This window comes from Triticum aestivum, chromosome 6B, assembly GCF_018294505.1.
Source record: "Triticum aestivum cultivar Chinese Spring chromosome 6B, IWGSC CS RefSeq v2.1, whole genome shotgun sequence".
NCBI lineage: Eukaryota > Viridiplantae > Streptophyta > Magnoliopsida > Poales > Poaceae > Triticum > Triticum aestivum.
Window position 1 is genome coordinate 102,905,753 of NC_057810.1, and position 27,070 is coordinate 102,932,822.

Consider the following 27,070-nt stretch of genomic DNA (forward strand, 5'->3'; position numbering starts at 1 on the left):
AGTGCATGTGTACCTAGGAAGGAGACGTACAAGGTCACGTAATATATATTTTTTTTGAGGGGTGAAACATGTTTCATTTATTCAACAAAGTCTCGGATTTCCGCCGCAACGACCTGCAGAATGCAGTCCGGCGGGGATTGAAGCCACACATTACACAACTCATCACTAACACCAAGTTTTGCTAGAATATGCGCAGCGCTATTCGCTGATCTTCTCGTCCAACTAATTTTATGAGCCTCAAAATCTTGAAGCGTGCCCTTGATCTCTTCCACCACCGGTCCAGCTACACCCAGGTTCTTGGTCTGGTCATTCAACATGTTAACCACATTCTTGCAGTCCAACTCCATCTCAAGTTTCTCCACATGCAGCTCCCTTGCAAGTTTCACTGCTTGTCGGCATGCAAGGATCTCCGCGATCTCCGGGTCTGACGTCGAGGCAAAACAATAACATGCAGCAGCCCGGAAAGCACCGTGGTGATCACGAATTACCACGCCTCCTCCACTCCTTTCCCCCGCCTTGAGTGTAGCTCCATCTGAGTTCGCTTTATGCCATCCGTCCGTCGGTGGATGCCAACGCACAGTGTGGTTGGGTGACAAATGAGTCTTCTCCCGTATGACCTGCACAGCTCGCCATTCATTCATATATGAGCACACCGTTTTTGCAACAGCTAGTGGCTCTACTATTCTCTTCCCATCCCTTGCCTCGTTCCTAGCAAGCCACATGCCATACAAGCTCTGGATCATCACCTCTCTCTGATCTGACGATGCTTCCGCTAGCCATTCAATCATCCAACGCTGTAACGCGCTCTGAGAGTCAACATACACCGGCGGGATCGCCACCGGGACACCCATTTCCGAGCGCATCATTTTCCAGAAACATGCCGAATGAGGGCATCTCCAAAACCTGTGCATCACGTCCTCCTCCCTTCCACATGCAACACAGACCACACCCTTCTTAATCTTGCGCCTGTCTAGTTCCTTTCCTAGGGCCAATCCATTTCTCATCAGCCTCCATGTGTGGATTTTGACTTTGCCTGGCGCGCAAGTGTCCCAGAGCGCAAGCCACCCTTTATGATGTATTACTGAGGACGAAGGCCCCGGCTGTCCTGCCTTCGCACGTCGGATAGACATCCCGAGGTGGTACGCCGATCGAACAGTGAAAATACCGTTTTTTGTGAAGTTCCAGGCTAAGTAATCCTCCACGTTTGGTCCTCCAATATTGATCTGCATGATATCATGTGCATCCTCTTGTGTGAACATCCACGTAATATATTAAATGAGGTGAAATTGCTATAACGTGGTGAAAAGAAAAAAAAAATGTTACATACGTAATTAGAAAGGAAGTCCCAAACGGATTCATAGCCAAAGTGGATTCTACATGCCTTGGTTGTATACGTAATTAGAAAAAAAGTCCATATTTCCGGCTGCCACAAGGGAAAAAAGTGCATATTTCAACCTACAAAAAAAAAAGACAGGGAAGTATTTCTCCTGGTAAACAACACGTGTAAACTATTACTAGAAAAATAGAAAAAAATGTTACATACAGCAATAATGGTGTACAAATAAACTATTACTAGACACGTTCTGCAGAAAAAATATATTGTTATACACGTGTAAATCTACAACCAATTGATTTGATGCACAAGGAAGGAAGCTTTTTTTAAGCCCACGGACAGGGAACCCATATAATATAGTCTATCACGTATCTATGCACGGAGGAAACGAAGATGTTTGCAAATATTCGTCAACTGTTCCTATACCACACGGAGATAGACAGACAGATCGATAGCGTTTCCTATGCGTGACGTTCCGCCTCCGACCACTTCGCCATCTATGAAAAATCAATCCTGGCCTTCAAGGATGACCGTGCCGAGCCGGTCACACGCTACCTCACGTCCTACACGGGCAACACCGTACCTGCCGTCGACAGCACCGGTCGAACGACGATTGGATCCTCGCCAAGAACTCCTAGCGCCGCATCATGGACCGCGTGAGGATGACTACCGCCGCCGCCGCCTCGACTGCATCATATTGCTTGGGCGCTTCGACCCCTTGCCGCAGGGGAGGCCACGCCCTTCCGCTTGAATCTACGGCGATGCCATGCGAGAGACCAAGAGCAGATGTACAAGGAGCACGTGATGTGGGAATTCGCAAAGGAGGGAAAATCCAAGGCTGCGCCTTCACCCACCCCAGCAACGACGAAACAGCAAAATCATAAAGCCATGCTGTGACATCAATTCCCCTGATACCATGTAAGGTCTAGGCGTTCACTAGCGCGTTCACTTTTTCTGGTCAGATTTGTCCAAAGATAGGATATAAAAAGGGCAACCAAAATAATTTTCTTTGTGCATGGATAAGATGGTTAGATATACTCCGATCCTCCTGGTGCAAACACCGGCGATACATGTAGAAGAAGTTGTGAAGTGCTATGCTGCACAGACACTTGCATGCCACTCTATCCAAGTTCCAGGTCAATACTAAATCAATGAGCCTTGCTTCATTTTTTGTTTTTTTCTTTAATATGGTTGTCAGTAACCAAATAATATTTGCTAACAAAAAAGGTGGTGCTGTGGCCTAGAATCAGAGACTATGAAACTAATTATCATTTAGAATTCGTAAAATCTAACTTTAGATGGTACAAATTAGACCCATGGTCTCATGACGTTTGTTTAGGCAATGTCCTTCTCTCAAACAATCAGGACTCCGTTTTCCTGCCTATACATGCGCATATGTCATGTTTGCTGAAATAAACGGAATTGAGCTTACGATCTTATATGTTTATGACCATATATGCTTCATATTACAATTTGGTCAGTTGACCAACGATCTTCTATGTTTAACGAGGTATATTCACTGATAGGCAGACCTTACTTAGACTACCGAATCATGAATAATGTTTTTTTTTCCTTGAATTTGTTTTTCATAAATTCCAAGCTAACCTGTTCATAGCCTCTCTACTAATATGCTTATGTTATCTATTTTATCCTGCATGTTCTCAAGCTACAACTCGATCGAGTGTTAATATGTTATGCTTACCCATTAAACACTAACTACACTTCTTCCATTCCCTCTATGGATATGCCTATTATTTGTCGGCAAGAACCATGATGATCGACCACAAAGAAAAGAGTAGAATAACAACCGGTTAGATACAAGCTATTTCTGTAGTTAGTTTTACTTCGGAAAATGTACATACTTCTATTATTGCTTCAGGTTTCATAAGCCAAGTAACACCTATCTCTACTGAGCTATTTATCATACATCCCAAAATTTCGTTTTCTCACATTCAACTAGGTATTAGTTTGTTTATAGATGTTAAGAAAAACAACTTACTCTTCTCTTTCATGCGGCTATAATTATTATTCCAATTTTGTAAAGAGGTCAGCATCACACATGAAACCAGTTAAACAATCCCCTACAAGATGTTTTTTCTTCGGAAAATTAGTTCTAATCCCATCAAATTTTGCACACCAAATCTCTTCGATTCCACTTCAAGCATGTTTAATTTATGTAAGACTTCTACTTTAATTTTCTAACTGTCCGAGCTTCAGGATGGAGATGAATTTGGAGACAAACAATTTGCCAATTTGTGTATGATTTTTTTTGTAAAAAGACCAGATACTTATTGTGTTTGTGATCTCTAATATGATCCCTAATGTGCAAATGAACCATTCTTAATTTCGTGAGCTGAGTTCAACATAATAAACCTATAACATCACAATTAATTGGAATTATGTAGATAAAGATGGCATGTGACCTTTAAATATGGGAATTGCAATGATAAAAAATCCATTGCATTCTTCAAGTTTACAAATAGCTAGAGTTGAGAAAATATAAATTAAAAAAATCTAAAAGAAAAGTACAATACAATAAAATGAACCGTTTAATGAGTAGGACATATAAAGCGGATTGTTCTTCAGTTCTACTGGAGGGCTAATGAAATGGTAAATATAAAGAAACCAACATATGTGTGCAAGTACCAAATTAGATGCAAGGCATGCATGAAGAACTGAAGAAAAGGGAACTAAAAAAATTGCAAGGCATGCATGACATGGGCTAGAAGGACAACCAATCTATTATTGTGTGAAACATGTACTGAGTTGTCCCCAACCAAGGAAACACAATTATTTTTATTCTCCTGAGGTAAGTATGCAAGAACATTTAAGTTGTGCTGAATGAACAACGCTATGGGAGGAGTGAATGAAAGGTGGGTGTTCCCAAAACTACTAAATTTTTTTGAAGGATGTTTGTACACATCATGATGGTACAAGATATATGAATACCCAATGATTTGGCTAGGTGTATGACTATGCTCCACCCATACCAATTTCTCACTCATACTTATATTGCAATAGGAGGCAAAGGGAAAATAGGAAAAACAACACGAGCATGATGAAAGAAGACGAATGAGAGTGATAGAGAGAATGTTTCAGCAAAAACTGTTACGGAAAATATATAAAGCATCTAATAGGACATTTGGTTGTGTTAACTTAAAACTATGGAAATAAACTAACAATAACATATACACGGTAGACAGAACGACACATGATGATGCTAGGGATAAGTTTTACTAATTTTACATATTATATCATAATAATTGCGCATTCTATTCAATAACGTCCAACATTATATGATGACACTATCTATCAAGGACAAACCCCCCCCTCCCCCCGTTCAAATATAAACTATATATCTATCCTCCTATTTAGTAAGCATAGGACACTGGGGGTACTAGAACTGCAAGATGAAAAGCTGGAGACCTAATAGAAGTCCATGGCCTTACATGCAAGCCATGACTTTAGCAACATTTGTAATTTGTAACCAATATTAACCCTAAATGAAAATATTTCTAACAACTGCAATCATGTTATGTAGACCTCCACTATAATGGTAGGTCACACTGAGACCAATTTTGCAACGAAAAAAATGTATAACATCACAATATGAAATCTAGCCGCGCAAATGCGCGGGCCACACCGCTAGTTCTTCATAGAACAAGTAGTCTTGCGGATGCTATCTCCATGCTTGTAGTTGAGCTTGAAAGACAATTTATGCATATGCATCCTTGCATACATAGAATTTTCTTGTAATTTTCTAATATTGAGCAGTCTTCTGTTAAGCGGCGCGCCACTATCTTTTTGGCACATGAGTTTATATTTATAATAAAAGAGGCCAAAGAAATCTTTGCGCACTATAGGGTGGACGCCGGCCGTACTCCCATAGAGGCGATCCTCTTTGATCAAGAGGAAATTAGGCGTTTTCAATCTTTGCACTATGTTGCTTTTAACAAAAACCTTACAAAAAAGGTTCCTACCAATGTCTTAGTTGACACAATTTCCGAACTTAATAATGATGTTGCTCTTCGAAAGAATAAGCTAGGATACTCTCTTGAGTATAGGCTCACGAAGTTCTGCCAAAAGAATGCTTATAATGATGAATTAGTTGTGCCAAAGAGGAACCCATACCTCCTGAGAACGATCTTGGGGACTTTTGTCCCATTAAATTTAGCCCTTTTGATTACTTTTGCTTGCCTCAAATAAAACTTGCTGCTGAACGTAGAGAATATGAGATGATTTTTCGTGATCTATCTTATTATTATGGCACTACTTAGATATATCCTCGCTTTTATGCCTAGCTAGGGGCGTTAAGCAATAGCGCTAGTTGGAAGGCAACCCAATTTTATCTATGTTTTTGTTTTTGCTTTTGTTTAGTAATAAATTTTTCATCTACATTCTGTTTAGATGTGTTTTTATGTTTTAATTAGTGTTTGTGTCAAGTAGAACCTATAGGATAACCTATGGAGATAGTTAATTTGATTCTGCTGAAAAACAGAAACTTTGTGCGCACGAAAATAATTTCAGTAATTCACAGAAATGTGGTTTTGCGTTGATTCTTTTTGCCGTAGATCAATAGACAAATTGCCCAGGACTTCCTATTTTGGAAGGATTTTTGAAGTTCCATAAGTATTCGAGAGTTACATATTGCTACAGATTGTTCTGTTTTTGACACATTCTGTTTTTCGTGTGTTGTTTGCTTATTTTAATGCATCTATGGCTAGTATGTAGGGTATGAACCATAGAGGAGTTGGAATACATTAGGTTTAACACCAATATAAATAAAGAATGAGTTCATTGCAGTACCTTATGTGGTGGTTTTTCTTTCTTGCACTAATGGAGCTTATGAGATTTCCTGTTGAGTTTTGTGTTGTGAAGTTTTCAAGTTTTGAGTAAAGATTTGATGGACAATGGAATAAGGAGTGGCAAGAGCCTAAGCTTGGGGATGCCCATGGCACCCCAAGACATTCAAGGATAACCAAAAGCCTAAGCTTGGGGATGCCCCAGAAGGCATCCCCTCCTTCGTCTTCGTCTATCGGTAACTTTACTTGGAGCTATATTTTTATTCGCCACATGATATGTATTTTGCTTGGAGCGTCATGTATGATATGAGTCTGCTTTTTAGATTTCCTTAATCATCCTTGCTGTACACACCTTTTGGGAGAATCCCACTTGATTAGAATTTATTAGAACACTCTATGTGCTTCAGGAAAATTCCGGTTCACAATGATGCTTCTGGTTTACAATCCGGTTCAAGGGAAATCCCGTCTCCCACACAGCACTGAAGGTCTCATCTGGTTCAAAATCCGGTTTAAGAGGAAACTGTCTCCCACAAAGCTCTAAGGCTCTCAATATCCGACTCAAACTCCCGTTCGAAAAGAATCCATCTCTCGCAAGTTCCAGTTCTCAGAAAAATTATAGGTTGCCAAAGAGAAATTGTTGCCATGATGCGCGGTTCAAACATGGGTATCCTGCCTTATGGGCTCATATTATTATGATCACTTGGGGGCTTCCTAATCGTATTCGAATCATAGCTGTCAGTACCCTCTTGATCGGCCCAATGCCAAAACTTATATGGTCACTTGGGGGCTTCCTGCTCAAACATAGGTGTATTCACCAAAGAGAACATAGCTGTCGGTACCCTCTTGATCGGCTCAACGCCACACTCGTCAGTATGTCACTTGGGGGCTTCTTGTTCAAACATAGGCGTATTCGACCAAAGAGAACATAGCGTTACTACCCTCTTGGCCAGGTTATTATCCAAACATAGGCGTATTCGACCAAAGAGAACATAACCTTTGGGTCATCCTACCAGTAGCCAGCTGCTTCAACTCCATTGGGTAATCCCGATTGACCCGCCGAACTCTTAACGACCAATCTTTATGGTGTATTCGGCCAAGATCCGAGCTCGTTAAGGTTCAAATGGTGGTTTGTCATGTGAGAGTATGGCTTACAGATAGTCAGGATAGACCCAGGCTTCATAAGCCGCCTTCCTTGAAACTTGGACAAATCGGCCCGTGATGTATGTTGTTACTCTGGCCCCATGTGCACCTGATAAGTCTTTGAGCAAGACCAGACTTTATCTAGGGTTCAAATGTCAATTGGGCACACTATGAGTCAGGCTCATGGAACACATGAACAATCCAGTGGCTCAGGCTAGTTTCATTGAAGTTTTCTGTCATCATACACATACATCATCATATATTACATCATACATTGCATCATCATTATATCATCATAGCATACATTATATATGCATAGATATACTGGTTTATATTGCAGGAACCGGGTTCCAAACCAGGTTATATTATTCAAATCGTTGATAGCCAACATGGCTGGATTTTTATTATGGTTATCAATAACCAATATTATGATTGAGGTTTTCAAAGTCGCTTTCACGCAATGGCCATTATCTTATCAATGGATATGATTTATTCTACAATGGAAGGAGTAGTCCCGAGTCGCTGCAGGCTTACGACCCAGTACTTGGGGGCTACATTATTCAAATTGAAATTACATCAAATATGCAAGTCCCATGTCACTGCCAGCATGCACCATGGCACTTGGGGGCTAATGCAAAGTCATTTTTTGTTCACTTCATTGAAGACCCAACTCATCACATCGGAATGAGCCGGCCCATGGGGGCTACCAATTTCTCCTGTCAACAATTCAAGGTACGCAAGTCTTAATCCATTATATTGAAGGGTCCATTGCTCAGTTGGTAAAGCACAAAGCTCTTGACCTTGTGGATGTGGGTTCAAGCCCTATGATGGGGGTTACATCATATGATGTTATTTTCAATGAAGTATATATAAAGTTCCTGCTCATTATTGCATAATGATCCAGCCCTTGGGGGTTACACTGCTTGAAGCTTGTTATGGGCATCAGGCAGCTACAAGTCCCAGGTTGCTGCAAGCATGACAACCTGGCACTTGGGGGCTACATATGTGGAATACTCAGTTCTAACTAGTGATTGAGATGAACAACATGGATTTCTTCAAAGTGGTAATATTTATATTGAAGCAATCTTAAGCTGTTACTATGCTCCCTTATTAAGACTTGGGAGCTACAAGTAATATGCATATAAGGAAGTTCTATATCTTTAAACCGGCTGAAAATCGGATGAGTATTTCAAGACCAATATTTTTAAACATTGAGAGCTGAGTCAAATGAATTATTCATCACAAATTTTCTCTGTGAGAAACCAACGTCAGCAAATTGATTGTGAAGTTCACTTATTGACCCGAATTTTCTAGAAGAAGGAAATTACAAGGACTTAAGAATGATCAGGTGCCGGCTTACAAGAATATTTAACCCGGAGCATAACCTGTTAAAATTGTTCTTGTGTTTTGTTTACAGGATCAGTTTAACATGGTAAATCCAAATTAAACTGGGGGATAATGTCGGGGATATACCCCACGATTTGACCCGGCTGGAGATATGACCTTGCTGGGACTTGGTATTTCATTCATAAGCCGGCAGATTGTTTAAGATTTTTAAGCCGGCAGATTGTTTAAGATGTTTAAGCCAGATTGTAAGTCAGATTGTAAACCGGCTTCTAAGAGTCCCAAGACGTTAAAGAAGCCCACGGAAAGAAGCCCATGAAGAGAAGTCATAATAGTTAAGTCTTAAGTCCGAGTTGGAATCTACATGTAACCCACCCCTTCAACTTATATAAGGAGGGGCAGGGCACCCCAAGAGGGCGAAGTTGAATAATGGTTAAGTCTAGACACAACTAGGAGAGCCGAAGATACGGCGACTCCCTCATGAGCATAATGAGACCTAGCCCCAAATAGCATGTAGGGTTGATATCGGATGATGTTTCCCTCGGCCTGAAGATTTCTACACCCTTGTCTTGCGTTGCGTCTCTAGATTCCGATCAACCCCTCTCAAGCTACCACATAGATGCGTTGGCCTCACGACTAAATCCTCACACTAGGACATCTGCCGTGACAATTCCACGACAGATATCATGGCCTCAAACCATTTCATGGAATCTGGGATCATCATCGCTTCCTCATAGTTCGTAGGTTCGTCATGGTCTAGTAACATGATTCGCAGAACAGGATTACCATACCACTCTGGTGCGAAACATATTCTGTTTGACCTACGAGGTTTGGTAGTAACTTGATCTGAAGTTTCATGATCATCATCATTAACTTCCGCACTAATTGGTGTAGGCATCACTGGAACTGATTTCTGTGATGAACTACTTTCCAATTTGGGAGACGGTACAATTACCTCATCAAGTACTACTTTCCTCCCACACGCTTATTTCGAGAGAAACTCCTGCTCTAGAAAGGATCCATTCTTAGCAACGAATATCTTGCCTTCGGATCTGTGATAGAAGTTATACTATCGGTGTCAAAACCGGCGGATCTATGGTAGGGGGTCCCGAACTGTGCGTCTAGGCGGATGGTAACAGGAGACAAGGGACACGATGTTTTTACCCAGGTTCGGGCCCTCTCGATGGAGGTAAAACCCTACTCCTGCTTAATTGATATTGATGATATCGGTAGTACAAGAGAACATCTACCACGAGATCAGAGAGGCTAAACCCTAGAAGCTAGCCTATGGTATGATTGTTTTTCGTCCTACGGACTAAAACCCTCCGGTTTATATAAGCACCAAAGAGGATTAGGATTACACAGAGTCGGTTACAATGGTAGGAGATCTACATATCTGTATCGCCAAGCTTGCCTTCCACGCCAAGGAAAGTCCCATCCGGACACGAGACGAAGTCTTCAATCTTGTATCTTCATAGTCCAGGAGTCCGGCCAAAGGCTATAGTCCGGCCATCCGGACACCCCCTAATCCAGGACTCCCTCAGTAGCCCCTGAACCAGGCTTCAATGACGACGAGTCCGGCGCGCATATTGTCTTCGGCATTGCAAGGCGGGTTCCTCCTCCGAATACTTCATAGAAGATTTTGAACACAAGGATAGTGTCCGGCTCTGCAAAATAAGTTCCACATACCATCGTAGAGAGAATAATATTTTTACACAAGTTCAATCTGCTGACATATTTCGTGCCGTGACATCACACCACGGCCAAGCCTTTATTCTAATCGTTTTTACTGTCCCACCTCAGCGCGTTTAGCGAGGCGGTTTCCATGGCACGTCTTGTCAAAGCAGAGATCGTGTCCCCTTATCCCGGGATTCTCATCAATACGGGCGTGGGTAACCCAACCGCGCCATTGATTACAGTGCTTGGGAGATAAGTGAGTTTTACCAGGCTGGTGGGGACGCATAGTTTCGTCCGTCCATATAAGGGGATAAGGATCCACCTTTTTACCTACGCCTTCTTCCTCCTTTGCTTATCCATTTCCGCGCACTCGAGCTCCGGCACCCAAGTCCGCACATCTCGCCCTAACCTTCCCCAGCCATGTCCGTAGCGGGAGGCAAGTGGATGGCCTCCTCTGTCACGGAGGGGCACATCAAAAGGCTGCAAAAGGCTGGATACTTGTCCAGCGACATCGCGCATCGGCTCCCCGACAAGGGGCAGCTCAACCCCACCCTAGGTCCCCATGAGAGGGTGGTGTTCCTCACCCATTTCCTCCGCAGACTAGGTTTTCCACTTCACCCATTTGTCCGGGGGCTCATGTTCTACTACGGCCTAGATTTCCATGATCTGGCCCCAAATTTCGTCCTCAATATCGCGACATTCATCATCCTATGCGAGGCCTTCCTCCGCCTCAATCCCCACTTCGGCTTATGGCTGAAGACCTTCAATGTCAAGCCGAAGGTAGTGAGGGGCCAGCAGGCGGAGTGTGGAAGCGCCATGGTGGGATAGATGCCCAATGTTACATGGCTCGAGGGCTCCTTCGTGGAAACCTTCAATAGGTGGCAATCGGGGTGGTTCTACATCACCGAGCCGCGTGACCCAGAATGGGCAACGGCCCCCGAGTTCCGATCTGGCATCCCCACACGGCTCACCTCCTGGAAAGAGAAGGGCCTGACATGGGGTAATTCGGAGGAGCTGACCGGACTCCAAACCTGCGTCCAAAACCTTGTGAACAAGAATATCAAGCTTGTCAACATAGTCCAGGTCATGTTCATCCGCTGGATCCTCCCGTGCCAACAACGGGCCTCCAGCTTGTGGGAGTTCGATCCGGCGCAGCACCAAACTTTGAGCAGGCTCTTCGACACTACGTACGAAGATGCCTGGAAGGTGCTGTTCAAGGGCGCCGAGGCTCCCGCAACCGCTACCGAAGATCGCAGATTTAGCTCGCAGCGTCAAGCCGATGAGGTAAGCTATTTTACCCTTTACAGGATACTTGTTTTTCATAGTTTGACTCTATGCGGGATCTAAAACTCCCCTACCTTTGACAGGCCTAGCAAAAGAAGTCCGGAGAGGTTAACTGTCCGGCTCCCTTGCCAGAAGACCCAGCGGACGCCCAACTAATGGGGCTGCTGGTTCCGGCGCCTTACGTGGTGCCGGAGAAGAAGGCCAAGAAGAAGGTCGCGGTAACTCGAAAGAGTTCCCGGCGCCAAGTGTTGTCGGACTCATCGTCCGACGACTCCAAGGCGGACTCCTCCCGCGAAGGCGAGGAGGAGGAAAAAGAGGCCTCTCCCCCAACGGTGGGGGGGAGAAGAAAAGGAAGGCCTCCCCAACGGGGGAGGCCGAAGGGTCCAAGAAGGAAAGAACCCTCCCTCCGGACTACTCCACCAACGCCGCCGACGACGAAGAGGAGTGGCCACCGAGGACTAAGCCCCTGGCGATATCGTAAGTGTCCGGATACCAGAATAACTCATGGTGTTTCGTTTGTCGCATAGAATCTCCTGACGCCGAATACAACCCTGCAGCCCGCCCAAGGACGGGCTCGACACATCAACGAGCGACTCCCTGGCATCATCGGACGTGAATAGCACTTCACTTCCAACCGTCTCCTCTCCTCGCGCTGCGGATGACGCCGAGGTGGGGTCCCAAAAGGGGCCCAGCCAGGAGGAGGAGGTCCCGGAGGTGCCACAAGGCAACCTCCCGGACTTTGGGCATGAGGGGGATCAAACCCCGAAGGGTTCTGAGTTCGGCCCTGGGCCGGACTCCACATCAGAACATTCATTGGTTCCGGAGTCCGGCGGGCGGCCTCTTCGTAAGAAGGGCAAGACTGCGACACCGGTGACCTCCGTCCAACCGGAGGCGCCGAACAATTTGCTCGAGGCGCTTAACGACGCCTCCATCGACGAGGAGCACCGCACTGTTATGAGTGCGGTGATCCAGAAAGTTCAGTCCACCAAGAGCGGGCTGACTGAAGCGTGTGCCAGCCTTCTAACAGGCTTTGAGGTATGTAGTTTAAGATATGTAAAAATATTACCGCATAGACAATAGCCCCTGATGCTCAGTTTGGTGTTCGGAAAGAAAAGCCGAATTGAGGATCTAAAAAGATATACGCAGGAGTCTAACATAAGCATGTCAATATGGGAATGCAGGCTGTGCTACTGACCTCTGCCGCACTGACTGCAGAGGTCAATGCATTGAAGCAGAGCCTCGAGCAGTCCGAGAACGAGCTCGGCCTTGCCAAGAAGCATCTCGAGGACAAGGAAGGTAAGTAATACCTTATGGAAGTATATAAAAGATGTGGTTGCAAAAAATGACAGGAATAACATGAGAATTGCAGGGGCCACGAACGAGGTGGCGACCCTGAAGGAAGAGGTTTCCAAGGCCGAAAGCAATGCGGCCGCGGAGCGCTCCGAGCGAGAGAAGCAGGAGGCGCGGGTGGCGGAGGTGTGGCAAGAGCTCCAGGCTCTCGTGGAAAAACACGAGAGTTTGGAGCGTGACTCAAAGACTCGACAGTCCGAGCTTGCTTCGGCTCTTGAGAGTGCCAAAGCCGCTAAGGCTGAAGCCCAAAAAGCCCTCCAGGAAATTGAGGCGTTAAAGAAGATAGCGGCGGGTAAGGCATTCTTCATGCAAAGCAAGCACGTGAAAGTGAATTACTTGTTACTTACCCAAATCCAGAGCTCTCCAGGAGCATTCGCGGATCTGCCCCGCAGTGTGTCCGACGCTGCCGCATTCTACTGGGCCGAGGAGGGGAGCTCGACGGAGAAGGTGTTCTGGTCTCAGTATGCTAAGGCCGTACACCCGGTGCCCTTGAGCGACCAGCTGAAGCAGCTGGTCGAGCTCCATAAGGTGGCCGACCAGGCCATGAAGGGCATCATAGTTCGGCTGTGGCCCGAGGAAGCCATCCCTGGGAGCTACTTCGGGCTGGTGAGGCGGCTGGTGGATGCATGTCCATGGATTGAAGTCGTCAAGCACTCCATCTGCATCGAAGGTGCCCGTAGGGCCCTCGCCCGTGCGAAAGTGCACTGGGGTAAGATGGACGCTGAGAAGCTTGTGATGGACGCTCCACCGCCGGGCAGGGAGTATCGCAAGCCCGAGATGTATTATGAGAATGTCCTGAAGGGTGCCCGCCTTATAGCGGGTGAGTGCTCCAAAGATGTAATTTTTGAGTAAACTCGCATTTGTTATCCTGTATGTTGAAAACCTGTTCATGTGCGCTAAGCAACGCTTGTGAATTTAAAATATTACCTTCTGTGCGGCCGTTTATTAAATTTGAGAGATGGTGAGTCATCGGCTTCTGCCCCCATGCCACGAGTGCTGGGGTGTTCGGGATAAACTTGAGCGCTCTTGTTCCCATTCTTGGGTCCTTCGAGGGAGGCTCTCAACACAATGAACAAGGCAACCGGACTATAATGCTTGAACACTCCCACTTAGCCATAGAATTCTATAATTTTCAATTTCGGCGAAGCCCCTAGTATTCGGAAGACCGAATTCGAGGCGCTATCCACGCCTGGGCTGGACAAAGCCGACTCCTCTCTCTAAGCGGCATAAGTCTTTAGGGACTCGAAAAACCTCTAGAACAGCGACCGGCTCTCGCCCTATCATGACGATCAGTTTTAGCTTTCTCCACTGAGGTGCTCAACCCAGCTCAACCGGGGCACAATCGCAGTGGTTCTCCCAGCGCTACCTTAGCCGATATAACGGAACGTAAGGTACCAAAACATGGGAGCCGGGCAAACCCAACTATTGACCCAAGACACATGATTCGGAGCCCATGCATATAATGCTATAAGTTCAGGGTGCCGCACTTGTGAAAGTGTTCCGACTTATCACACCATATTTTGGGGTACTTAAGCCTCTGGTGTATTTGGCCGTACCAAAGCGTACGGATGCAACATGTCATAAGTGAACATATATAGATAAAACAAGGAATGCAATAATAGGCAAAAGCTATGCATTGTTTATTCAGAAAGGCTGCGATAAAAGCAGGACGATACAAATAGTGCGATAAGCAAGGGACGGGACTATTTCACATGTCTCCCTCTAGGAGCGAGCTGCGGAATGATATGTAAAACAAGTATACTGCTCGTTATAGAGACCACCTGGACACTCGACGTAGCTTTCTGCTTCCCTGGCTGTTGCATCGTGTGTTCGGCGATTCTACTGCCGGATAGGGCTTCTTGAGAAAGGAGTCCAGAAAGTAAGAGAAAAAAGAAGAATGACACAATTGGGAGCCCCTAGTGTGGTTGAGTCGCATTCTGGGCCTACAGTGGTCGTGCCCCTCCCCCTATGCCCATGGTATTTCCAAAGCGTAATTATGTACACGTAGTACTGGTTTCGCAATTTCACGAGGGCTGGGGTTGGGGCCGCATTGCTACGCGTGCTCGGAACGTGCCAGACGGTCTTGTTGTAGGTTACTCTGGGCGTGCTTGACAGTGTCCGGACGTTTAATAGTCGGACTCGAGAACTGCCTTAAGAGGCTGCTTTGCACTTCTGCCGCGAGGGCCGCCGTATGCTCCTCCATTCAAAGGGAGCGTTCGGTGTTTCCATTGACCGTAATGACTCCTCGAGGGCCTGGCATCTTGAGCTTGAGGTATGCGTAGTGCGGCACCTCATTGAACTTTGCAAATGCGGTTCGTCCGAGCAGTGCGTGATAGCCACTGCGGAACGGGACTATGTCGAAGATTAACTCCTCGCTTCGGAAGTTATCCGGTGATCCGAAGAACACTTTAAGTGTAACTGAGCCTGTACAGTTGGCCTCTACACCTGGTATGACGCCTTTGAAGGTCGTCTTTGTGGGTTTAATCCTTGAGGGGTCTATGCCCATGCATCTTGCACACTGTATCCTGATAAAGTAGGTTCAGGCTGCTGCCGCCGTCCATTAGGACTCTAGTGAGGTGAAATCCGTCAACGATTGGGTCTAGAACCAATGCGGCGAATCTGCCATGGCGGATTCTAGTGGAGTGGTCCCTTCGATCAAAAGTGATCAGGCAGGAGGACCACGGATTGAACTTTGGGGCGACTGGCTCCATCGCATATATGTCCCTTAGTGCACACTTCCGCTCCCTTTTGGGTATGTGGGTTGCGTATATCAAGTTCACCGTCCGCACTTGTGGGGGGAAGCCCTTCTGTCCTCTATTGTTCGGCGGCCGGGGCTCCTCCTCACCGTTGCTATGCAGCCCCTTGTCATTGTTTTCGGCATTTAACTTGCCTGCCTGCTTGAACACCCAACAATCCCTGTTTGTGTGATTGGCTGGCTTTTCAGGGGTGCCGTGTATCTGGCACGAGCGGTCGAGTATTCGATCCAAATTGGACGGGCCCGGAGTGTTTCTTTTGAATGGCTTTTTCCGTTGACCGGGTTTAGAGCCTCTGAATCCGGCATTGACTGCCGTATCTTCAGCATTATCGCCATTAATGTGGCGCTTGTGTTTGTTACGACGCGACCTGCCGTTGCTGTCCTTGGTATCCGAACTACCAGGGCTCTTGGTCATGTTGTTACTATGAGCTAGCCAGCTGTCCTCTCCCACGCAAAAGCGGGTCATGAGTGTTGTGAGGGCTGCCATTGATTTCGGCTTTTCCTATCCTAGGTGCCGGGCGAGCCACTCATCGCGGATGTTATGTTTGAAGGCAGCAAGGGCCTCTGCATCCGGATAGTCGACGATTTGATTTTTCTTGGTTAGGAACCGTGTCTAGAATTGTCTGGCCGATTCTTCTGGCTGCCGAATTATGTGGCTTAGGTCATCGGTGTCTGGTGGTCGCACATAGGTGCCCTGGAAGTTGTCGAGGAATGCGGCTTCCAGGTCTTCCCAACAACCAATTGACTCTGCTGGCAAGCTGTTAAGCCAATGCCGAGCTGGTCCTTTAAGCTTGAGTGGGAGGTATTTGATGGCGTGTAGATCGTCACCGCAGGCCATGTGGATATGAAGGAGATAGTCCTCGATCCAGACTGCAGGATCTATTGTGCCATCGTATGATTCAATGTTTATGGGTTTGAAACCCTCAGGGATTTGATGATCCATCACTTCGTCTGTGAAGCATAGTGGGTGTGCGGCGCCTCTGTATTGGGCTATATCACGACACGGCTCAAATGAGCTTTGTCTACTATGTTTGGCCCGGCCGGAATTGCCATGTCCGGCGTGACGATTGTCATCACACATCGTGGGGCGCTCACGCGATCCGTAGATCGATCTTGTTTGTCTTGCCTTGTCCTCCAATATATCCCGCAGGTCTGGCGCATTTCCCCACGCCTTGGTATTTTTTGAGCGGCGCCGGGGTGCGGCTTGAGTGGGGGGCCGAGAGGCCTCTCTGTCGCGGCCACGAGGTGGCCGGTCGGCCGTATCATGCGCTGGTGATGTAGGTTTAGGTGCTTCCTCCTCTAATCGGGGTAGCAGCCTGCGTTTTGGGTAGCTCTTGGAGGGGCGTTCGAGTTCATACTCTTCGGTCGCGAGGACTTCAGTCCATCTGTCGGCTAGCAAGTCTTGGTCAGCTCTAAGTTGTTGCTGCTTTTTCTTGAGGCTGCTTGCCGTGGCCATAAGCCTGCGTTTGAGACGCCCTTGTTCGACGGGATCCTCAAGCACGACAAATTCGTCGTCGTCGAGGCTTGCCTCGTCTTCGGAGGGAGGCATGTAATTATCGTCCTCTACCTCTCTGTCTGTCACTCTCTCATGAGGGCTGGCTTCTCCATCCTCCTGCGCTAAATCCTGCTGGAGGCGGTTGTCCGGGGTGTTATTATCTCCTGTGCTGGAATCACCGTTTTTGCTGTGGCGGGGTTTAGAGCGGCGCCGCTGACGCCGGCGCTTAGGCTGTTTCTTGGAGGGGTCATCCTCCGTTGTTCCATCGCCATTCCCATCTTTTGGGGTGTCCACCATGTAAATGTCGTATGACGAGGTGGCCTTCTAGTGCCATGTAGGCGCTTGTTCTTGGTCCTCTCCTGCATCGTCGTCCATACCGTCGATGTCTTCGGAGTCGAAGTCGAGCATGTCGGTTAAATCATCGACAGTGGCTACTAAGTGGGTGGTGGGTGGGTTTTGAATTTCTTCGTCGTCCGCATCCCAACCTTCCTTACCATAATCTGGCTGGAGCTCTCTTGATAAAGAGAGAGACTTTAGTGAATTCAGGATGTTGCCAAAGGGCGAGTGCTGAAAGGTGTTCGCGGCAGTGAACTCTATGATCGGCGCCCAATCGGATTCGATTGGCAGTGGCGCGGAAGGTTCGGAGTCCGGGGAGGAGTCCGGCACCTTGGAGTCATGAGCTTTGCAAAGGACAGGATCGGTGTTTGGCTCAATCGCCGTAGAGATAGCAGCCCCCGAGGCGGTGTCCAACCACCCCTCCTCGATCGGCGTAGTCGACTCCGAGCTAAGGATCGTAGCGGACACTTGTGTGGCCTCCAGGGCACTGTTCGGCGGCAGAGCTAGATCATGCCCATCATGACAGTGCGGCGCGCTTGGCTGTGGCTCGAACCCGTCGAAGATCAAATCTCCGCGGGCGTCCGCCGTGTAGTTTAAACTTCCAAATCTGACCTGATGGCCAGGGGCGTAGCTTTCAATCTGCTCCAGATGGCCAAGCGAATTGGCCCGCAGTGCAAAGCCGCCGAATACGAAGATCTGTCTGGGGAGAAAAGTCTCACCCTAGACTGCATCGTCGTCGATGATCGAAGGAGCCATTGGGCCTAAAGATGACGACACAGAGGAACTCTCAATGAAAGCAACAATGTCGGTGTCAAAACCGGCGGATCTCGGGTAGGGGGTCTCGAACTGTGCGTCTAGGCGGATGGTAACAGGAGACAAGGGACACGATGTTTTTACCCAGGTTCGGTCCCTCTCGATGGAGGTAAAACCCTACTCCTTCTTGATTGATATTGATGATATGGGTAGTACAAGAGTAGATCTACCACGAGATCAGAGAGGCTAAACCCTAGAATCTAGCCTATGGTATGATTGTTATTCGTCCTACGGACTAAAACCCTCCGGTTTGTATAAGCACGGAAGAGGGTTAGGGTTACACAGAGTCGGTTACAATGGTAGGAGATCTACATATCCGTATCGCCAAGCTTGCCTTCCACGCCAAGGAAAGTCCCATCCGGACACGGGACGAAGTCTTCAATCTTGTATCTTCATGGTCCAGGAGTCCGGCCAAAGGCTATAGTCCGGCCATCCGGACACCCCCTAATCCAGGACTCCCTCATGTACCCAACAGTCTCTTTTGGGTATCCTATGAAGACGCACTTCTTCGATTCGGGTTTGAGCTTATCAGGCTGAAGCTTTTTCACATAAGCATCACAACCCCAAACTTTAAGAAATGACAACTTAGGTTTCTTGCCAAACCACAGTTCATATGGTGTCATTTCAACAGATTTAGATGGTGCCCTATTTTAATGTGAATGCAGTTGTCTCTAATGCATAATCCCAAAACGATAGTGGTAAATCAGTAAGAGACATCATAGATCGCACCATATATAATAAAGTACGGTTGTGATGTTTGGACACACCATTACGCTGTGGTGTTGCATGTGGCGTGAGTTGTGAAACTATTCCACATTGTTTCAAATGAAGACCAAACTCATAACTCAAATATTCACCTCCACGATCAAATCGTAGAAACTTTATTTTCTTGTTATGATGATTCTCCACTTCACTCTGAAATTCTTTGAACTTTTCAAATGTTTCAGACTTATGTTTCATCAAGTAGATATACCCATATCTACTCGAATCATCTCTGAAGGTCAAAATATAACGATACCCGCCGCGAGCCTCAACACTCATCGGACCGCATACATCAGTATGTATTATTTCCAATAAGTCAGTTGCTCGCTCCATTGTTTTGGAAAACGGAGTCTTAGTCATCTTGCCCATGAGGCATGGTTCCCAAGCATCAAATGATTCATAATCAAGTTATTACAAAATCCCATCAGCATGGAATTTCTTCATGCGCTTTACAATAATATGACCTAAACGGAAGTGCCACAAATTAGTTGCACTATCACTATTAACTTTGCATCTTTTGGCTTCAATATTATGAATATGTGTATCACTACGATCGATATCCAACAAACTATTTTTATTGGCTGTATGACCATCGAAGGTTTTATTCATGTAAACAGAACAACAATTATTCTCTGACTTTAAATGAATAAACGTATTGCAATAAACATGATCAAATCATAGTCATGCTCAACGCAAACACAAAATAACATTTATTTAGGTTCAACACTAATCCCAAAAGTATAGGGAGTGTGCGATGATGATCATATCAATCTTGAAACCACTTCCAACACACATCGTCACTTCACTCTTAACTAGTCTCTATTCATTCGGCAACCCCTATTTCGAGTTACTACTCTTAGCAACTGAACCAGTATAAAATACCGAGGGGTTGGTATAAACACTAGTAAAGTACACATCAATAACAGGTATATGAAATATAGCTTTGTTCACTTTGCCATCCTTCTTATCCACCAAGTTTCTAGGGTAGTTCCACTTCCAGCGACCATTTCCTTTGCAGTAGAAGCACTCAGTTTCAGGCTTGGGTCTAGCTTTGGGTTTTCTTCATGGGAGTAGCAACTTGCTTGCCATTCTTCTTGAAGTTCCCTTTCTTTTCCTTTGCCCTTTTACTTGAAACTAGTGGTCTTGTCAACCATCAACACTTGATGCTTTTTCTTCATTTCTACCTTCGTCGATTTCAGCATCACGAAGAGCTCGGGAATTACTTTCGTCATCCCTTGCATATTATAGTTCATCACAAAGTTCTAGTAACTTGGAGAGAGTGACTAGAGTACTTTGTCAATTACTATCTTGTTTGGAAGACTAACTCCCACTTGATTCAAGCAATTGTAGTACCCAGACAATCTGAGCACATGCTCACTGGTTGAGCTATTCTCCTCCATCTTGAAGGCAAAGTACTATCAGAGGTCTCATACCTCTTGATACGGGCATGAGTATGAAATACCAATTTCAACTCTTGGAACATCTTATATGTTCTGTGGAGTTCAAAACATTTTTGAAGTCCCGGTTCTAAGCCATAAAGCATGGTGCACTAAACTATCAATTAATCATCATACCAAGGTTTTATCAAAATGTTCATAACGTCAGCATCTACTCCTGCAATAGGTCTGTCACCTAGCGGTGCATCAAGGACATAATTCTTCTGTGCAGCAATGAGGAAAATCCTCAGATCACGGACCAAGTCCGCATCATTGCTACTATCATCTTTCAACTTATATTTCTCTAGGAACATAAAAAAATAAACGGGGAGCTACATCGCGAGATATTGATCTACAACATAGATATGCAAATACTACCAGGACTAAGTTCATGGTAAATTAAAGTTAAATTAATCATATTACTTAAGAACTCCCACTTAGATAGACATCCCTCTAATCATCTAAGTGATCATGTGATCCAAATCAACTAAACCATGTCCGATCATCACGTGAGATGGAGTAGTTTTCAATGGTGAACATCACTATGTTGATCATATCTACTATATGATTCACGCTCGACCTTTCGGTCTTAGTGTTCCGAGGCCATATATGCATGCGCTAGGCTCGTCAAGTTTAACCCGAGTATTCTGCATGTGCAAAACTGGCTTGCACCCGCTGTATGTGAACGTAGAGCTTATCACACCCGATCATCATGTGGTGTCTCAGCACGAAGAACTGTCGCAACGGTGCATACTCAGGGAGAACACTTATACCTTGAAATTTAGTAAGGGGTCATCTTAAAATGCCACCGCCGTACTAAGAAAAATAAGATGCATAAAGGATAAACATCATATGCAATCAATATAAGTGATATGATATGGCCATCATCATCTTGTGCCTTTGATCTCCATCTCCAAAGCACCGTCACGATCACCATCGTCACCAGCTTCACATCTTGATCTCCATCGAAGCATCTTGTCATCTCGCCAACTATTACTTCTATGACTATCGCTACCGCTTAGTGATAAAGTAAAGCAATTACATGACGATTGCATTTCATACAATAAAGTGACAACCATAAGGCTCCTGCTAGTTGCGATAACTTTTACAAAACATGATCATCTCATACAACAATTTATATATCATCACGTCTTGACCATATCACATCACAACATGCCCTGCAAAAACAAGTTAGACACCCTCTACTTTTTAGTTGCAAGTTTTACATGGAAGCTACGGGCTTAGCAAGAACCGTTCTTACCTACGCATCAAAAACCACAATGATTTTTCGTCAAGTGTGTTGTTTTAACCTTCAACAAGGACCGGGCGTAGCCACACTCGATTCAACTAAAGCTGGAGAAACATACACCCACTAGCCACCTGTGTGCAAAGCACGTCTGTAGAACCAGTCTCGCATAAGCATACGCGTAATGTCAGTATGGGTCGCTTCATCCAACAATACCGCCGAATCAAAGTATGACATTGATACGTCTCCAACGTATCTATAATTTTTTGTTGTCACATGCTATTATATTACCCGTTTTGGATGTTTATCGGCTTTACTTTACACTTTTTTTTATCATTTTTGGGACTAACCTACTAACCGGAGGCCCAGCCCGAATTGCTGTTTTTTTGCCTATTTCAGTGTTTTGAAGAAAAGGATTATAAAACAGAGTCCAAACAGAATGAAACCTTCGGGAGCGATCTTTTTGGAACAAACGTGATCCAAAGGACTTGGAGTGGAAGTCAAGAAACAAGGGAGGCGGCCACGAGGGTGCCAGGCGCGCCCCCTACAGGTGGGCGCCCCCCCACCCTCATGGGCCCCTCGAGCGTCCATGGACCTACTTCTATATATACCCATGTACCCCGAAAACTTCAGAAGCGACCGCGAAAAACTATTTCCACCGCCGTAACCTTCTGTATCCGTGAGATCCCATCTTGGAGCCTTCGCCGGCGCTCCGCCGGAGGGGGAATCGACCATGGAGGGCCTCTACAGCATCTCCAAGGCCCTTCCGATGAGTTGTGAGTAGCTTACCACAGACCCTCGGGTCCATAATTATTAGCTAAATGGCTTATTCTCTCTCTTTGAATCTCAATACAAAGTTCTCCTCGATCTTCTTGGAGATCTATTCGATGTAACTCTTTTTGCGTTGTGTTTGTCGAGATCCGATGAATTGTGGGTTTATGATCAAGTCTATCTATGAGAAATATTTGAATCTCCTCTGAATTCTTTTATGTGTGATTAAGTTATCTTTGCAAGTCTCTTTGAATTATCAGTTTGGTTGGGACACTAGATTGATCTTTCTTGCGATGGGAGAAGTGCTTAGTTTTGGGTTCAATCTTGTGGTGTCCTTTCCCAGTGATAGCAGGGGCAGCAAGGCACGTATTGTATTGTTGCCATCGAGGATAAAAAGATGAGATTTATATCATATTGCATGAGTTTATCCCTCTACATCATGTCATCTTTCTTAATGCGTTACTCTGTTCTTTATGAACTTAATACTCTAGATGCATGCTGGATAGCGGTCGATCTGTGGAGTAATAGTAGTAGATGCAGGTAGGAGTCGGTCTACTTGTCACGGACGTGATGCCTATATACATTATCATACCTAGGTAATCTCATAATTATTCGCTTTTCTATCAATTGCTCGACAGTAATTTGTTCACCCACCGTAATACTTATGCTATCTTGAGAGAAGCCACTAGTGAAACCTATGGCCCTCGGGTCTATCTTTTATCATATAAGCTTTCAATCTACTTTTATTTGCATCTTTACTTTTCCAATCTATATCATAAAATACCAAAAATATATTTATCTTATCATATTATCTCTATCATATCTCACTTTCGCAAGTGGCCTTGAAGGGATTGACAACCCCTTTATTGCGTTGGTTGCAAGTTCTTATTTGTTTGTGTAGGTGCGTGGGACTTCTGAGGAGCCTCCTACTTGATTGATATATTGGTTCTCAAAAACTGAGGGAAATACTTACGCTACTATTGCTGCATCACCCTTTCCTCTTCAAGGAAAACCAACGCAAGCTCAAGACGTAGCAAGAAGGATTTCTGGCGCCGTTGCCGGGGAGGTCTTCGCTCAAGTCAAGACATACCAAGTACCCATCACAAACTCATCTCCCTCGCACTTATATTATTTGCTATTTACCTCTTGTTTTCCTCTTCTCCACTTCACCCTTGCAGTTTTCTTCGCCATCTCTTTTCCACTTGCCCTCTTCTTGCTCCTCGCTTTTGTTTGCCGCTATGTCTTAAATTTGAGAGATTATCGTCGATATGGACAATAATGATAATATGGAAAATTCTGATGCTCCTGCTGAAGAACCCCCTATCTTGCATACTAAAAAGGTTCGAATAGGTAGTGGTAATATTATTGGAAAAGGGGTTATTCAAGATTTCTTTACTTGTGCCGGTGCTTTACCTTCTATGGGTAGTTCTATCTATCTATCTATTATCTATTATCTATTATTTACTTAAAACAAGAGTAAAACAAGCCACCACGTTCATCCATGCAGATTAAATTATCTTGACCGTAAAGTTGTAGGCATAGACGGCCGAGATTTAAAGATACAACGTTACATGCATATATTGTGTTGCACATCCAAAGTCTGCCACGGACATGTGTGTACGAAGGGAAAGTGCATGTGTACCTACGAAGGATATGTACAAGGTCACGTAATATATTAAATGAGGGGAAATTGCTATAACGTGGTCAAAAGAAAAAAATGTTACATACGTAAGTAGAAAGGAAGTCCCAAACGGATTCATAGCCGAAGTGGATTCGACATGCCTTGGTTGTATACGTAATTAGAAAGAAAGGCCATATTTCCGGCTGCCACAACAAGGGGAAAAAGTGCATATTTCAACCTGCAAAAAAAAGACAAGGAAGTATTTCTCCTGGCTAAACAACACGTGTAAACAATTACTAGAAAAATAAAAAAAAAATGTTACATACAGCAATAATGGTGTACAAATAAACTATTACTAGACACGTTCTGCAGAAAAAATATATTGTTATACACGTGTAAATCTACAACAAATTGATTGGATGCACAAGGAAGGAAGCTTTTTTTAAGCCCACGCACAGGGAACCCATATAATATAGTCTATCACGTATCTATGCACGGAGGAAACGTAGATGTTTGCAAATATTCGTCAACTGTTCCTATACCACACGGAGATAGCCAGACAGATCGATAGCGTTTCCTATACATGACATTCCGCCTCCGACCACTTCGCCCTCTATGAAAAATCAATCCCGGCCTTCAAGGATGACCGTGCCGAGCCGGTCACACGCTCCCTCACGTCCTACACGGGCAACGTCGTACCTGCCATCGACAGCACCGGTCGAACGACGATTGGATCCTCGCCAAGAACTCCTAGCGCCGCATCATGGACCGCATGAGGATGACTACCGCCGCCGCCGCCTCGACTGCATCATATTGCTTGGGCGCCTCGACCCCTTGCCGCAGGGGACGCCACGCCCTTCCGCTTGAATCTACGGTGATGCCATGCGAGAGACCAAGAGCAGAGGTACAAGGAGCACGTGATGTGGGAATTCAAAAAGAAGGAAAAATCCAAGGTTGCGCCTTCACCCACCCCAGCAACGACGAAACAGCAAAATCATAAAGCCATGCTCTGACATCAATTCCCCTGATACCATGTAAGGTCTAGGCGTTCACTAGCGCGTTCTCTTTTTCTTGTCAGATTTGTCCAGTGATAGGATCTAAAAAGGGCAACCAAAATAATTTTGTTTGTGCATGGATAAGATGGTTAGATATACTCCGATCCTCCTGGTGCAAACACCGGCGATACATGTAGAAGAAGTTGTGAAGTGCTATGCTGCACAGACACTTGCATGCCGCTCTATCCAAGTTCCAGGTCAATACTAAATCAATGAGCCTTGCTTCATTTTTTGTTTTTTCTTTAATATGGTTGTCAGTAACCAAATAATATTTGCTAACAAAAAAGGTGGTGCTGTGGCCTAGAACTAGAGACTATGAAACTAATTATCATTTAGAATTCGTAAAATCTAACTTTAGATGGTACAAATTCGAACCATGGTCTCATGACGTTTGTTTAGGCAATGTCCTTCTCTCAAACAATCAGGACTCCGTTTTCCTACCTATACATGTGCATATGTCATGTTTGCTGAAATAAACGGGAATTGAGCTTATGATCTTATATGTTTATGACCATATATGCTTCATATTACAATTTGGTCAGTTGACTGTCGATCTTCTATGTTTAATGAGGTATATTCGCTGATAGGCAGACCTTACTTAGACTACCGAATCATGAATAATGTTTTTTTTCTTCCTTGAATTTGTTTTTCATAAAATTCCAAGCTAACCTCTTCATAGCCTCTCTACTAATATACTTATGTTATCTATTTTATCCTGCATGTTTTCAAGCTACAACTGGATTGAGTGTTAATATGTTATGCTTACCCATTAAACACTAACTACACTTCTTACATTCTCTCTATGGATATGCCTATTATTTGCTGGCAAGAACCATGATGATCGACCACAAAGAAAAGAGTAGAATAACAACCGGTTAGATACAAGCTATTTCTGTAGTTAGTTTTACTTCAGAAGATGTACATACTTCTATTATTGCATCAAGTTTCATAAGCCAAGTAACACCTATCTGTACTGAGCTATTTATCATACATCCCAAAAAAAAATCGTATTCTCACATTCAACTAGGTATTAGTTTGTCTATAGATGTTCAGAAAAAAACTTACTCTACTCTTTTTATTATCTTCTCTTTCATGCTGCTATAATTATTGTTCCAATTTTGTAAGGAGGTCAGCATCACACATGAAACCAGTTAAACAATCCCCTACAAGATTTTTTTTCTTCTGAAAATTAGTTCTAATCCCTTCAAATTTTGCACACCAAATCTCTTCGATTCCACTTCAAGCATGTTTAATTTATGTAAGACTTCTACTTTAATTTTCTAACTGTCCGAGCTTCAGGATAGAGATGAATTTGGAGACAAACAATTTGCCAATTTGTTTATGATTTTTTTGTAAAAAAACCAGATACTTATTGTGTTTGTGATCTCTAATATGATCTCTAATGTGCAAATGAACCATTCTTAATTTCGTGAGCTGAGTTCAACATAATAAACCTATAACATCGCAATTAATTGGAATTATGTAGATAAATATGGCATGTGACCTTTAAACATGGGAATTGCAATGATAAAAAATCCATTGCATTCTTCAAGTTTACAAATAGCTAGAGTTGAGAAAATATAAATTAGAAAAATCTAAAAGAAAAGTACAATACAATAAAATGAACCGTTTAATGAGTAGGACATATAAAGCGGATTGTTCCTCAGTTCTACTGGAGGGCTAATGAAATGGTAAATATAAAGAAACCAACATATGTGTGCAAGTACCAAATTAGATGCAAGGCATGCATGAAGAACTGAGGAAAAGGTAACTAAAAAAATTGCAAGGCATGCATGACATGGGCTAGAAGGACAACCAATCTATTATTGTGTGAAACATGTATTGAGTTG